The sequence below is a fragment of the Lontra canadensis genome, unplaced genomic scaffold (assembly GCF_010015895.1).
Source record: "Lontra canadensis isolate GAN:19392208 unplaced genomic scaffold, GSC_riverotter_1.0 scaffold15, whole genome shotgun sequence".
Taxonomy (NCBI): Eukaryota; Metazoa; Chordata; class Mammalia; order Carnivora; family Mustelidae; genus Lontra; species Lontra canadensis.
In genome coordinates this window covers 17,354,760-17,369,549 of record NW_022631009.1, presented here as the reverse complement: position 1 = coordinate 17,369,549, position 14,790 = coordinate 17,354,760, and positions in this window count along the sequence as shown.

Sequence of the window (14,790 nt, the reverse complement as noted above, 5' to 3'; positions counted from 1 at the left end):
TCTATTGGTACATTATTTATACTTGTTTTTAAGTTTCTGTGAAAACCACTGATGTAGTTTCTGTTTTCCTGACTGGCCCCCAGTTGACTGAAACACATCCCTTCGAGACCGATTACCACCTCTGGGGCTGGCTGTGAAGGATGAAGGATGACACCTCCTTTCCAGGCTCTGACTCCCAGATGTTCCCGGCAGCCCCAGGCTCCACACCACCCTGCCAGCCTACTGTTCTTTCCTCTCCGTCATCCACATCCCAGGGGCTGCGTTCTGCTAGGTAACCGTACCTGGTCATGGATGTTAGTAAGATCGCCCAATCCCCTAGTTTGCTAGCTAGTTGAAATGTTCCCCTCCCAGATAACCTACTTCCTTGGTTTAGATAAACATGCTTCTTAAGAAGGCCTTTAGGCAAAGTCAGAGAAGGAGGAAATCTCAGTCTTAGGGGCGAACCAGAGGCTTCCATGCACATAGACACAGTCACCTGCTCTATCCACGTGTGAGGCAACACGAGGGTGCTTGCGTGTTCCTTCCTCCTTTGACACCTTCCCATCTGGGCCAGTGGGAAGGTTAAAGCACAATCAGGCTAATGTATTCTAATGCTGGTTAGCATGAATGAGAGGGCAAGCTGCCAGAGCCTCGAAGATGTTATTTGTTACAAATAGGACAAATTGTTTTTAGCTGGTACAGATAAATTAGTTTAATTTTCTCAAGTAGTCAGTTTAAACAAAATTTGCTAAGCTTTGTTTGAGTAATTCAATGCAATCCGAACTATGAATTATGTGTAACTGTTGTATATTTGGTCCCCTTTCTGTGGAAAAGGATTTTCTCTTCTGTGATTCTTTTAGATCTCTCATAGTATGTCTATTTTCATGCTCCACTCCTAAACCTACAATTTATTCAACCAACCTAGTGCTTTAAAATATTTCAAGGTGGTATGTGGAAATCACAGAATGCATGACAGGTGCTCAGTAAATGGTAACTGTAAGAAAACTGTGTCAGATTGTATTTTCCAAATATGGTCATAGCAGTCTTCCCCCACATATCCTTTTAGAACCTTGCCACCCCCCCATCAGGGGGACAAGGCTCCCTCCCTTTGAACCTGGATGGGCTTTTGTGACGCCTTGACCAGAAGATTATGGAGGAAGTGAGGCCCTGAGACTTCTGATGCTAGATCAGAAAAGGTCAGTCTCTCTCTCTCTCTCCATCTCTCCGCTTTCACTGGAGCCCTGAGCCTCCATGTGAGAAGTCTGGCTACTTGAAGTCATCATGCAGGAGAGTCCACAGAGCAAATATCTGTATATCTCATGATACAGAGACAGAGGGTGGTGGTTGAGGAGCCCTGCTGTTCGGCCATTAGCTATTGGAGTCTTCTCAGCCCGGTACCAGGCACACGAGCGAACCTTCGGGGGGGGGTTCTAGCCCCACTCACCATCTGACTATGACACAGGAGGGACCCTCAGGGAGAATCCCCGGGTCTGTGAGGTGATAATAAATTATTGTTGTCTTAAGCCACTAACTTTTGGAATGATTTGTTATGTCACAGTGGCTGATATAATATCTAATATTTGTCTAGTACTCACTGAGTCAAGCATGGTGCTAGGTACTTGATGGAGATCCCCTCACGGAATCCTGACTATTCCTCTGAGAGAGACATTTTCACTCACCCTCCGAGAAGTTCAGTGATCTGTCCAAGGTCACGTCACAGTGGATGACAGTCTGAACTGGGACCGGCACGTGCAGCATTCCCTTTGTCCATGCCTTTTCTGCTGGGTAGTCGCATCGCTTCTGACCTCATGCACATGGGCTATGTCGCCCAGCAGCAGAGAAGCAGAGTGTGCAAGCCAAGGAGGGGCCAGTGAGGCCTTGCAGATCCAAGATGATCACTTCCAGCCAGTGCCCAAACCACAATGCGATAGTTTCATCCCTTTAGCTTTCAGACTGTGTGTGGTGTTTTAACAAATCCCCATAGGTGGTGGCATGGGTGGGTGGAGACCTATTATATCATAGTACTCATTTATACTCGGTGAGGCTGAGCTTTCCTGTTGGAAGATTTTAATGGCAGCTGGGGGTAAGGGAGCAAAAGAGAAAGAAGGAAGCAAAGGAGAGAAGGAAGGAAGGAAAGAAAGAAAACTGTGAAAATGTGGAACAGACACCCAAAAAGGAAAAGGGTTCAGTTATTGGGGTGCCAGAGACAAAGATTCATCCCTGTATGAATGTATTTATTCATTGTCATTCAAAAATTGTACTGAATGTCCACAACATGCCTGGCTGTACATTTCCTACCCTCAGCTCATAGGAATAGGCTTATGAATCCTTATTCCTCGATAGGCAGAGAGATCAGGGAAGGCTTCCTGGAGGAGGTGACAGCTAAGCTGAGGCTTAAAAGACAGCAGTTCACCAGGCCTATAGGAGGTGGAAGGTATTAAGTGGAGGGAACAGCATGAGCAAGGGCATAGAATGGTATATATGGGGGCCATGAGCAGTTCTGAGGTATTAGAAGGTAACATACAAGTCAGATTGTGCTGATGAGAGCCTGGCTTGCAGGTCACAGGGAGGGCTGTGGCAATCATTTACAGAATGTGAATTTTATTCCTTGGACGATGTGGAGCCACTAAAATGTCTTCAGGGGGCTCCAAAAAGTCACTGTTCCCCAGCCCTCCCTCCTCACTTCTGACAAGCCCTACCCAGCAGGATTTGTTGTCCGAATTCTACATATTGATGATCCCCTCCTCCTAAAAACCAAACTTGTTCAAATTCTAGTGGCAAAATCAGTGGGGAAAATGACCTAGCAGGGTGAGGAAAGTTTTCCTGTCCTGGGGTAGCTGGCCTGGCTCCCTTCACTCCTGAGGTATGGGGGCTTATAAGGGTAGGGTGGTGGCTTCGGGTATCCATGGCCCCCTTCTTAAAACTTTCCTTCTTTGAATTCCCTTGGCAATAACCCAGTCACTCATTTTGCACTTATCAAGTGCTACCTTAAATGGTTAGTTGGTTAATTGATTTTTAGTATAGAAATACTAACTCTGGAACTAGACCATCAACTCCTTCAAGGTAGAAGTCTTGCTTTGACTATTTTGTGCCCCATGTATCATGGGTTCAAAATGAGATATGCCAGGTAAGGTTCTAGGGGCCGGGTGGGGAGAAAAGAGAGCAAGTCTACCTTCGGAGCTCACAGTCTGCCTGGGGATGTTGGCTCTATTTGCTCTATTTGCTTTGGCTTATGTGTTCATGGTTTGGGCCATCCTGGATCTCTCTCTCCACCTTTTCTCTTGAAAACCATGTCCTGACCAAGAGGTTTTCTTCACCCAACTTCAGAGGAGGCATCCGTGGTCTAGGCCTCAATCCTGTACTCACTTCCATGATTAGGCCTGTGGCCAATGGGTCGGGCCAGCTGAGGAGTCAGGGGCCTGCTTTCCTGCTGAACTTGAACCTGGGAGGGAGGAAGGTGGGAGCTGCTATAGCAGCATGCCTCCTGTGCCCGAGCCTATCACGCTTCTTCAGCTCTAGCCGGTCTGAGCCGAATTCTCTTGAGAAACCAATAGGAAATATAGAGCGGTGTTATGGGGGAGGGGCGTTACAGGATCATATAGAATTATGTGTCACAAACGTGTGTGCGTATGTGGGTGTGTGTGTGAAAGAGAGAGACTCTGTGTGTTTGTGTGTGTGTGTGTGTGATGGTTTCTGGAAGGACGTGATGCCTGACCTGAATCTTGAAAGACCGGTAGGAGTTAACCAAAGCTCTTCCAGGCAGAGCGGCAGGCCCCTGCTCGTAGCCTGCCATCAGAGTAGGTGAAATCCAGGCTTTAGGGCCTCTGCACTCTGTCCTAGCACTTCCCTGAACATCTATGTAGGGAGAATGCTTTCAGAAGATGTTACTGGATAGGGGGGCCTGAGTGGCTCAATTGGTTAAGAGTCTGCCTTGAGTTCAGGTCATGATCTCTATGTCCTGGGATGGAGCCCATATTGGGCTCCCTGCTCAGCAGGGAGCCTGCTTTCCCTCTCCCCCCGCTTGTGCTTCCTCTCCCCCCCCGTAGTGTATGTGTGTATATATATATATATATATATATATGTATATATATATATATATGTGTGTGTGTGTGTGTGTATTTTAAAGAAGATGTTACTAAATAAATGTAGAGAGAAAACTGAACAAATCGCTCTCCTTTCAGCATTGCTGGTTTTCTCTGGGCCTTGACTATGTTAATATGCATCCAGTAACAGACCCCTTGGCCTGCAGAGCACAAATCATGCTCTTTTCATTGAACAGTTTTCGAAAGTTTATAAAGTGCACTTTTCTGTGAGATGTGGAGTAATGAATCACTCCGTGACACTTATATCCTGCCATCCTGGGTTTGTAATGGGTGACCCTGTTGTAAAACCAAACTACATTGTACCAAAGACAATGTAAACGTGTTCAAGTGGGTAAGCAAGAGCATGGTGGCTTACTGGAGACGAGTCAATAGTTCCCACATAATTCAGCCTTTCTGTGTTGCGCAGGAAGGGCACTCGTGCAGGCATTATCCTGTAATTCACCAGAATACAGTGTAGATGGCTTGGATCTGTGGAATGCGCCATGATGGTGGACACATTCTGGCTCAGTTACTGGAAAGCTCCAAGAGATGGGCCCATTGTTACTATGTGATGAGCTTTCTTGCAGAGACCCAGCAAGAGGCTATGTAGACGGATAGGCCATGGCAGGCTCAGCGAGTGGAGATTTCATCCTCCAGGTAATAGGAAGCCTTCGGAGGCTCTTAATCCTCTTAACCAGTGGGGTGTGATAATCAGATGTACTTTAGAAGGCTCCTTCGCAGAGAGGATTTGAAGTGGGGGGCTGATGCTAGAGACAAAGAAAATAGTTAGGAAGCTGTTTCAGTAATGGGGGAAGCAGTCACAGAGGGCTGAACTGAGTGGGTGGTGATGAGAACTGAGAGAAGGCAGGGCCTGAGAGCCATTTAGGAGGCAGAACTGATTCACTTGGCTCTGGGGACAGAGAGGAGGGGAGAGGGGAGGAGGACCCGCCACCTCTGACTCGTTCAGCACTGTGAACAGCTGTGGCCCTACCGGTGTCAGACAGCCCCGTAGAGAGGGAGCACTGCTCAACAGAGCTCAGTTTGAATCCTGGCTGTCAACTACTTAGTGCCGTGGCCTCGTGCAAGTCAGTGAGCATCTCTGTGCCTTGGTTTCTTCATCTGTAAAATGAGATGATAGTTCCGCTTCGCTGCCAGTCTAAAATGGCTTGAGAAGTGGGAGCTACTGCTCCCAAGAGAGGGAGCAGAGAGGACAGGCAGTTTAAGGAGACAGGCAGTCTCATTTTAGATTTTATTTTTTTCATTTACTTGACAGAGAGAGACATAACCAGAGAGGGAACACAAGCAGGGGGAGTGGAAGAGGTAGAAGCAGGCTTCCCTCCAAGCAGGGAGCCCGATGGCGGGCTCGATCCCAGGATCCTGGGATCATGACCCCAGCCCCAGGCAGAGGCCTAATGACTGAGCCGCACAGGCACCCCAGGCATTCTCGTTTTAGAGATGTTGCCCTTCTGGTGACTTGGGCGGCTACATGAGGGTGCCCAATAGGTTATGAGAGCTCAGGAGGAAGGCCCGCGATGGGCCGAGAACCGGGGGCCATCAACCTCTCGGAATTAGACCAAGGCAGGCCAGTAAAGGGGAACAGGTGGAGAATACAGACAGGGAGGGGAACGGAGGACCTAGCGGAGGATGTGGGCAGCACCACCATTCGGGAACAGCCAAGAAGCACGCACAGAAACCCCCTTATCCGTGGTCTCACTTTCCGTGGTTTCACTTCCCCACCGCCCACCGCGGCCGGAAGCAGATAGTCCTGACCAGTCATCACTGGGTCAATAGTAGCTTACGCCTGCGTCCGCACGTCTGCGTCCGCACGTCTGCGTCCGCACGCCTGCATCAGTCACGTGACTGTATCTCCTTATGGAGGCGCCCTATCCTCGCACATCCTCCCAAGAACAGGGTGAGTACCCACTGTAAGACATTGCGCGAGAGAGGCCAAGTGCACGTAACTTATTACAGCATACTGTTATCATTGTTCTATTCTGTTGTCGTTGTTAATCTCCTGCTGTGCCTGATTTACAGGTGAAACTGCATCATAGCTTCATGCGTCCAGGAAACAACATGGGGTTTCGGTACTAGCCCTGATTTCAGGCATCACTGGGGTCTTGCCATATATGTACCCTGCTGATAAGGGGTGGGGGGTTACTGCAGGGACGAGGAATTGGAAGGAGGCACAAACTGGAGTCAGAGGGCCTGGATTTAAGTCTCAGCTCCATGGCTTAATGGCTCTGTGATCCCGGGTAACCCACATAGTCTCACAGGCCTCAGTTTTCTCATCCATAAAATGGGAATGTTACTGATACTAGCCACTTTAGGAGACTTCGGTGAACTAAAGTATGTGAGCTTGTTTTTTTAAGCTAGGAAGCTTTATGAGTGGTTCCATGTGATCATTTTTTCCCCCTTAGATTGAATCAGCCTGGTTCTAAGAACAAGGTGACTTTAAGAGGCAGTCTGTGATTCTGGCCTCAGTTGTTTGGTAGGAGTTCCAGTCTACTTTAATGCCTCCCAAGCAGTTCTGACATCGCTGGGCTAGAGGTACTGTGAAAGCATCTGTTTTGCTCTGAGCAGGGAGCTCCAAGCTCTTCCAGGGAGATGACCCATTATGCACATTCACTGCACCACCTTCGCTACAGCTGGTGGGACTAGGGTGAGGGTGTCTGATGGACCAGCAACTCCCCAAGCCTCCCTGAGGGCCCATGGGCTGGAGATCCTCCCCTCTCCTGTGCGGATGGTTTGGACACAGGTGCATCACATGGGAGTGGGAACTTGGGGAGCAGAGTGACGAGACACACCTCACCCACTTTGGGCACAGAGGTGCCTGGGAGAAGCAGCTCTGCCTCCTGCTGTTCTCCAGCTGTTTTCAGTTTCCTTTCTTTCCTGCCTTCACTATAAACTCCCACTGGTTAAGGTAACCTGGGAGTGTTGCTGTGTCTCTCAGCTTAGATGAGCCTGATGCCATGGGAGAATCTCAGGGTCCCTGCAGAAGTGCAGAGTTTGCTCAGAGTAAAGTGCATCAGCTACTCTATTTGAAAAATGGAAACGTCATTTACCAGCAGGGGCTGGTAAACAGATCATGGCATCCACACCACCATGAGATCCTACAGCTGGAAAACAGTATAAGGAAACCCTTTATGTACTGATACGGAGTGATCCACAGGACATTTTCCTTAGTGAAAGTGTGAGGTTCAGAACAATATGTATAATCTGCTATCACTTGGGCAGCCAAATGAAATTCATAAAAAATTCTCTGGAATATCACACGTAGTCTAATGACACTAGTTGTCCATGAGGAGGCGAGCTGGGTGGCTGGCAGCAGGGGTGAGAGAAGGATTTTTCACTGAACATCCCATAATGACCTTTCTAAATCTAGGACCCTGAAATTACCATTTAAATAATAACTTCAGAGGGGCGCCTGGGTGGCTCAGTGGGTTAGGCCACTGCCTTCGGCTCAGGTCGTGATCTCGGGGTCCTGGGATCGAGCCCCGCATCGGGCTCTCTGCTCAGCGGGGAGCTTGCTTCCTCCTCTCTCTCTGCCTGCCTCTCTGCCTGCTTGTGATCTCTCTCTGTCAAAATAAATAAATAAAATCTTTAAAAATAAATAAATAAAATAAATAATAACTTCAGAAAAAAACAGTCTTAAAAATGTGCCTTATGAAGTTGAGCAGTCCTGGCTTCAAGTTTGGCTCCAGAATTTATTGCTGTATATTATCAAACAAGTCACTCAGCCTCTCTGAGCTTGGCCTTCTCATTTGTAAAATAATAACAATAATGCCAGCTTGATAGGACTGTTGCAGTACTCTACCCTATGTGGCCCACAGTTGCCATTCAACTTTGATTGGCTATTATCATCGCCAATTTTCCTGTAAGGCGCTTAACATTACCCTCTTAGCCTGTCCCGTGCTCCTTAAGATGCAAAATTTCAAAGCAGTGATAGGTTTTGTTTGCATTTTTGTCCTTTTTGTTTGTTTTTGTCCAATATTCTCCTCAGAATAAGGGTTGTGGAAGTCGGGCCAAGTAAATTAGAATCAGCCTCCCTTGTGCTCAGAATTAGTCTTCTATTTGAAATGGGCTCATTGTCTTTGGACCCAGCCAGTGCCTGACTCTCTTCCTTTGGAGTGAGTTCTTCCAGTCCCTTCTTAGTCCCTTATGCAGAGTCTCCTGACAGCCCATCCATGGATTCTCTAAGCACTTTTAAATGTCTGGTGAACACTTTAAGCTATGATGTTAGTTATTATGGTCCCCACTTCCCATCCTCTTCGATCACAGTATTTGATGCACTGTGGTCACCGAGTGTGACCAGGATTCCAGCACATAGATGGCTCTCGGGGCTTAGGGACTGGGTAGGGCTCAGGGGCCATGTTGCTTCTAACAGGAAAGAAACAGAACCCAAGCCAACTCGGTCCATTTATTTTGCTGGCACTAGGGGGCGCTATCTTGTTTAGCTATTTTCTTAAGTTTTGCTTTAGCTTTTGAATGGATGGGCCTGCTGTCATCATATCTTCAGAAGTGGACAGTAAAACCTACACGAATATGATTATGGAAAGGAAGTCCAGGTCTGTGTGTCTGGTTTTCTGTGGGGAGTGAGTGTTAATGCAGATTCCCAGGGTCAGCCCCCAGAGCCTCAGCTCAGTGGATCCGGTATGGGACTCAGGATTATGCATTTTAATAACTTAGGTGATACTCGTATGTGTGTTCCAAAGGCCAGATTTGAAAAAGCAAAACACAGCATTGTTTGTTTGCTGGCTTTAATTTCCTTTTCCTATCTTTTCATAAAAATGTGTCTGCTGACTCTCACTCATGGTGGTGTTGCCCCTCCCGGGCCTGCCAGTCTCTGAGTGTATACTCATATTTGTTAGATTGTCATATGTGGGAATCTCCCAGGTTTAAAGTGGGGTTGCTCTCTTCAGGAAGGATTTGCATCTGTTTCTGCCAAGCGCTGCTAACTTGGAACCACTCAGAGAACTTCTAGAATGGTAGCCTAATGGAAGAGTCCAAGGCTTTGGCTCCTCCTCCTGGCCGCTGGCTCAGGGGCTGTATCTGGCTCATGCCCCTGCTGCCACCATTTGCTCAGAGGACAGTTCTGTTCTCCTGCCTGATCAGTGCTTGCAGCTTGAATTTCCACTTCCGGTCTGCTCCTTTTTCTGGAGAAGGGTCCTTGGCAACTTTGCCAATTTCCTACAAGCCCAATGTTGCATCCAGAAGTATGCTTTCTCTGGGATGTAGTCGTTTTGCAGCAGGAGGACCCCCCAGAATATTGAATCCAGCACATGAAGTCTTTCTTTTCAAATGTAGATGTGCTTATTCCTGTGAGATAAAAGAGTAACACATCTATTGTGGGAGAGTTATTCACCAAGCAGAGGCAGTTTGGCATCCCACGCTGTAGGAGGGTTGAAGGAGCCAGGAACACGCCAGGAGATGGTCTGTGTATGACTTCTCAGATAATTGCCAGTGTATTGCACTGGGTTCCACCCTGGGTATCTTGTTGAGGCCTGACAAGGCAAGAACCTGGGTCCCAACAGATTCTACAGTGTTATTTATGTCAGCACCTGTCTTTCTCTTCCCACTTATTTTAGGGAAGGAGGTGTTCCTCCCATATCAACGTCTGTCCCCACTCTGTAGGTTTGGAATTCCATCCCTCTAATTTTCTCAGGGACTTTGCTCCTTCTGGAATCCTCCCTCTGCTACACCATCAGCTTCTCTCTCTGTCCCCCCACACCCCCTTGGTAGACAATCTCATGCCAAATGAGCTAGCTCCATTTCCCATCTTTAAAAAACCCACCTTTGACCCAAGCTACCCTACCCTCAGTATTCTCATTCCCTTTAGGACCAAATATCTTAAAAACACTGGCTATACATGCCGCCATCACTTCTTCACTTTCCATTTACCTTTATTTCTCTTTGGTTTCTATTTTTAGTGAGGTGATTCACACACATTTTTTAGCCAAGTAGTTCTATAAGGCTTGTTATGAAAAACAGTTCTCTGCTCTGCTTCCCTCATCAAAGACAGCTACTTAGAACTCTTTTTGCTGATTTTCTTTTTAGCATTTAACTCTGTGTTTTTAATATTTTACTTATTTCTTTTTGTGCCTGCACACTAGAGAAAGAGAGAGTGGGTGAGCTCGAATGGGGGGGGGCAGGCAGGAGGGGTAGAGGAAGAAGCAGACTCTCCACTGAGCAGGGAGCTAGATGCGGGACTGATCCCAGGACTCTGGGATTATGACCCAAGCCAAAGGCAGACACTTAATCGACTGAGCCACCCAGGCACCCTAACTCTGTGTTTTTAAATAAAATGCTGGTATCAAGTTGCTTCCTGATCCCTCAATTTCAGGCACTTTTAGGGTGTTTTATCTATGACTCCCCCTTATAGAGAGTGAGGATTTGACTGTCATTTTCCCCATCATTCCTCCGTCTTCCCACAGCACTCATATACTCTTACATCAGGGTAAAGATACAGGTACATTACAGTTTTGCTTGATTCAAAAATCAGTGTTTATTTTATGATACTGAGAACCAAGCCATGTCGCCAATCTAGATGACTTTTTCTTTCTTATACAATCTTTAATTTACCTTGGGAATGCCTTTTTTTATTTGCTTAGTTTCCATGTACTTATCACCAATTCCACTTCAAGCTGTCACTATTTAACTCTCCTCTCAAATCTTTTAGATTTAGCTATCAATTTTGTTTATCCTCTTGAGTAAATCTCTTCCAGAACCTTCTGACCTTTGCAAATTTTGCTCTTTTCCAGTCTGCCTTCCTCACCTGGCGTAGGTGGCACTGTCTCTTAGGAGGTCCCTTCACCATCAGCTTGGGAATTCTCTTCATCTTTTTCTTCCTGAGTCCAGAATCTTCTTTCTTCCTGTTTTTGTGGGACATATTTTCCAGTACTTCTTGAGAAAAGTGGGCGGGAGTTAAATTTTGGGGGACCTTGCAAATGAAACTGCCTCTATTCTAAACTTTCACTTAATAGACGGTTGGGCTGGGTATAAAAAGAATCTAGGTTGATAATAACTTCTTCAGAATTTTGAAGGCAATGTTCCACTGCAATCTAGCTTCCAGTGTTATGATTGAGAAGCCCAAAGACATTCTGATTCTTAATCCTCTGATGTCACCTACTTTCTCTTGGGAAACCTATAGGCGCTCCTCTTTGACCCCAGTGTTCTGAAATTTTACAATGATGTGCTTCGGGATAGGTTTGCCTTCATCTATGTTGACAGTTAAACTCTAGGAATTTTTCTTGAATTATTTAATTGATTATTTCCTTCCTTCTGTGTTTTCATTTCTCTTTCTGGCATTCCTATTATTGGGGTATTGGAACTCCTAGACAGATCCTCTAATTTCCGTATATTTTCTATCTTCCATCTTAATGGCTTTTTTTTTGCCTAAGTTTCATTTTTCTAGCCCTTCTACTGAGTCTTTTGTTTCTACCATCCTTAATTTCCAAAGACTTTAGGTTGTTGTTTATCCTCTGAAGGTCCTATTTTACCTACAGTCTGTTTTTCTTTTATGGTTGTAGCATCTCCTCTAATATCCCTGAGAATACTAAATATATACCATTTTTCTGGAGGTTTTCTTCCTCATATATAGTCTTTATTTTCTCCAAGTAGGTCTTTCTTATGACAGGATTTCTTCAGATATCTTGTAGTAGTTGTTGTCTGCTTACACTTGACAGGGGGTCCAAAAAGCTGATTTGAAGCTTTGTTAACATGAGCGGAGCTTATCAGCTGTGAGCTTTACAGGAACACAGTCTGGCCTGGCTGTTCACTTGGGTCACCCTAATGCAGGTATCTTGCCTCTGGACCAGACAATTTCCCAACAGGATCCGCCTGTGTTCTGGAAGGTGAGGAGAGGAAGAGTCCCAAGGAGTCTCAGTACACATAAACGTACAGTCTCTTCATCTTACTGCTTGGTACCCCAGCCTAGAGACCCATTTTTTTTTTTTTTTCCCCAGAGAATGAAGCCCATCTGAGGGAGAGCAGTAAAAGACTATTCAGGACATGCTGTGGGTTCTGCAGATACAGTTATTTTTAAGACTGCTTTCAACCAGTTTTCCTTGTTCTAATGCCAGTTCCCAGCCCCTTTGCCTTACCTCCACTTTTAAAGTTTCCTGGTGTCGCTAGTCTCTGAGACTTTGAAAGTGTAAATTGTGTTGGTTTGAGCCTTCCTCGCTACTAACTCTGGAACCCACTTTCTTCAGTCTGCTTTGTCAGTTAAAGCTTATCTCTGTGATTTTTAGCTTTCAAAATGTGTGATTGTTCCCAGCCCACCCTCCCTTTTCCCTGTCTTTACTCTCTTCTGTCAGGAACCCCACACTTTCGCTCTCCAACACTGACCCTCCTTGATCTCCCATCTTCTCTCAACTCCCAGACATGTTTAACTTCAAGCCTCTAAACCAGAACTCCTGATTTGTTTCCTTGAAATTTATTTCTTGTCAAGTCTTCCTTACCTACCCCACTACTCAAGCAGAAACCAGAGACATTCTTGTTTTCTCCCTCTTCCTTACCCTTGGCATCCAAAACATCAGCTGGCCTTCCTAACTCTACCAACATCCATAACATGCCTCTAGTCTGTCTGTTTCCCCATCTTCACTGCCACCTTCCTGAGCCTCTGAGCTGCTCTCATCTGTCTCTAGCTTTGATGATTGCAACAGTCTGTGAACTGGTCTCCCTACTTTTTCTCTTGGTTCCCTAAAATCAGTCCTCCACACAAGTGATCTTTTAAAAACCGAAGAGCAGATTAGTTTCTCTTCTGAGGAAGATACTTTGTGTTGTTCTTAGAACAAAATACACTCTTGTTAACATGTCTCCATCAGATACCATGGTTTCTCCACTGGGCACCCTTGTTATTTCCCTGGGCCCCACCACTTCTAGGTGCTGCAGTCTCCTGGAACACATACCTCTTCTACTTTCCTGTTGTTTCATCTGGTTAGTAGAGTGCTAAAGGAATGAAATTTATGCCCTAATATCAGACAGCTGTAAAATTTTTAAAGTCTTATTTATTGAGATATAATTGACATGTATTAGCTTCAGATGGACAATATTGTGATTCCGTATCTGTACATATTGTGAAATGACCCCCACAAGAAGTCCAGTTACCATCCATTTGCTCTCAGCAACGCTCAAATGGGCAACATAGTATCATTACCTATGGTCACCATGCTTTACAATACATCCCCAGGACATATTTATTTTAGAACTGGAAGTTCTACCTTTTGACCACCTTCACCCATTTTACCCACTCTCCACCCCCATCCCCTGGCAACCAGCACAGACAGCTTCGAGTGGAACTATTTTCTCATTTTGCTTCCAGCTGCCTCCTTTCTACAGGCTCTGGGCACAGAACAGGGTAATAGAGGAAGAGAGAGTTTGGAAGCTTGGGGACAGGCGTGGGGCAGGAGGTGAATCTGGATAACCACCGAGAGGCCATGCTAAGAGCCTTCCTTCTTTCTGACAGCTAAGACCTTGCTTTCTGAGCAAGCTTGCCTTCCCCAAATCTTCTTCCCAGGAGGCTTTCGGTCTCTGAAGCAAGTAGAGCTCCCCTGAGCTTCGTCCAGTGAGATTTCGATATTTAGCTTTAACTTCTTCCTCACAGTGACCACATACTTTTCTTGAATTCTCTATCTCCCCACCCCATACCTTTTCCCCCTAATATGTCTCCATACATTTTTGAGGGACCAAAAGAGATATACTATTCTTCCTGTATAGGGCTTATTCAGGAAGGTGTCTTGTCTCTTCCCCCCACTCCACAATCCTAATTCTGTTCTTATTTGAGATGCCTTGATAAGCATGAAAGCCTCCTGCTTTCTGACCTGTGATGGCAGCAGTTCCCTGAGATTCCTAAGTGAGTTGCTTGCTGTTAGCTGAGAACTTGAAATACACATCAGTTAATTCAACCTTATGAAGGAATCTATCACAAGGTAAAATCAACAATGCAGATAATCAAAACATTCTACCAGCCCACACACAATTTTTACTAGCTTGTTTCTCCCCAGCACTGCCAGGATAAACACCCTATGCAATATAGACAGTCAACATAGAAATCAAATCATTGTTCTCATATTCATGGCTTATTCCTGGATTTGGTCACATGACTGTTTACAAGGGAGTTCTAAAATGTGGAGTATGTTTCACCCTATTTCCAGTAACTGTTCTATCATCCTCAATTCTGAATATGATTTCTAACAGCATAGACACTGCTTGGAACTGGAAAATTTCTTCCTAGGCCCTAATAATCTTCATTTTTCCTCCTGTGCATGTAGCTTTTCCAAATGGGGTTGCCTTTGGAGAAGACCTCTTCTTAGATGTTTGCACATAGCCAGCCCCATCTGAATAGCTCTCAGATGGAAGACCAGCAGTGTGATCAGTGGGTGCGCTTTGGTGTCGCATAGACCTGTGTTTAAGTCTTGACTTTGGTATCATGGTTGACATTGGACAAGTCATTTAACCTCTGTAAATCTCAATGTCTCAGTATAAAAATGAGGCTTTTAATAGCACCCACCTCCTAGCATTGCTGTAAGGATCAAATGAGCTAATCCATATGCAAATTGTCTATTATAAAGGGACTGGGACGCATAAGTGCTCCATAAATGTTAGCTAGAGTTGGTCACAGGAGCTGGGGAGAGGACCCCTGCCTCCCTGCTGAGTGTACCTGCTCTGGTCTGGGAAGCCAGTTGGTGTGCATCAAAGGTCCATCTGATGCACCATTTATCAGAAAGGGTGT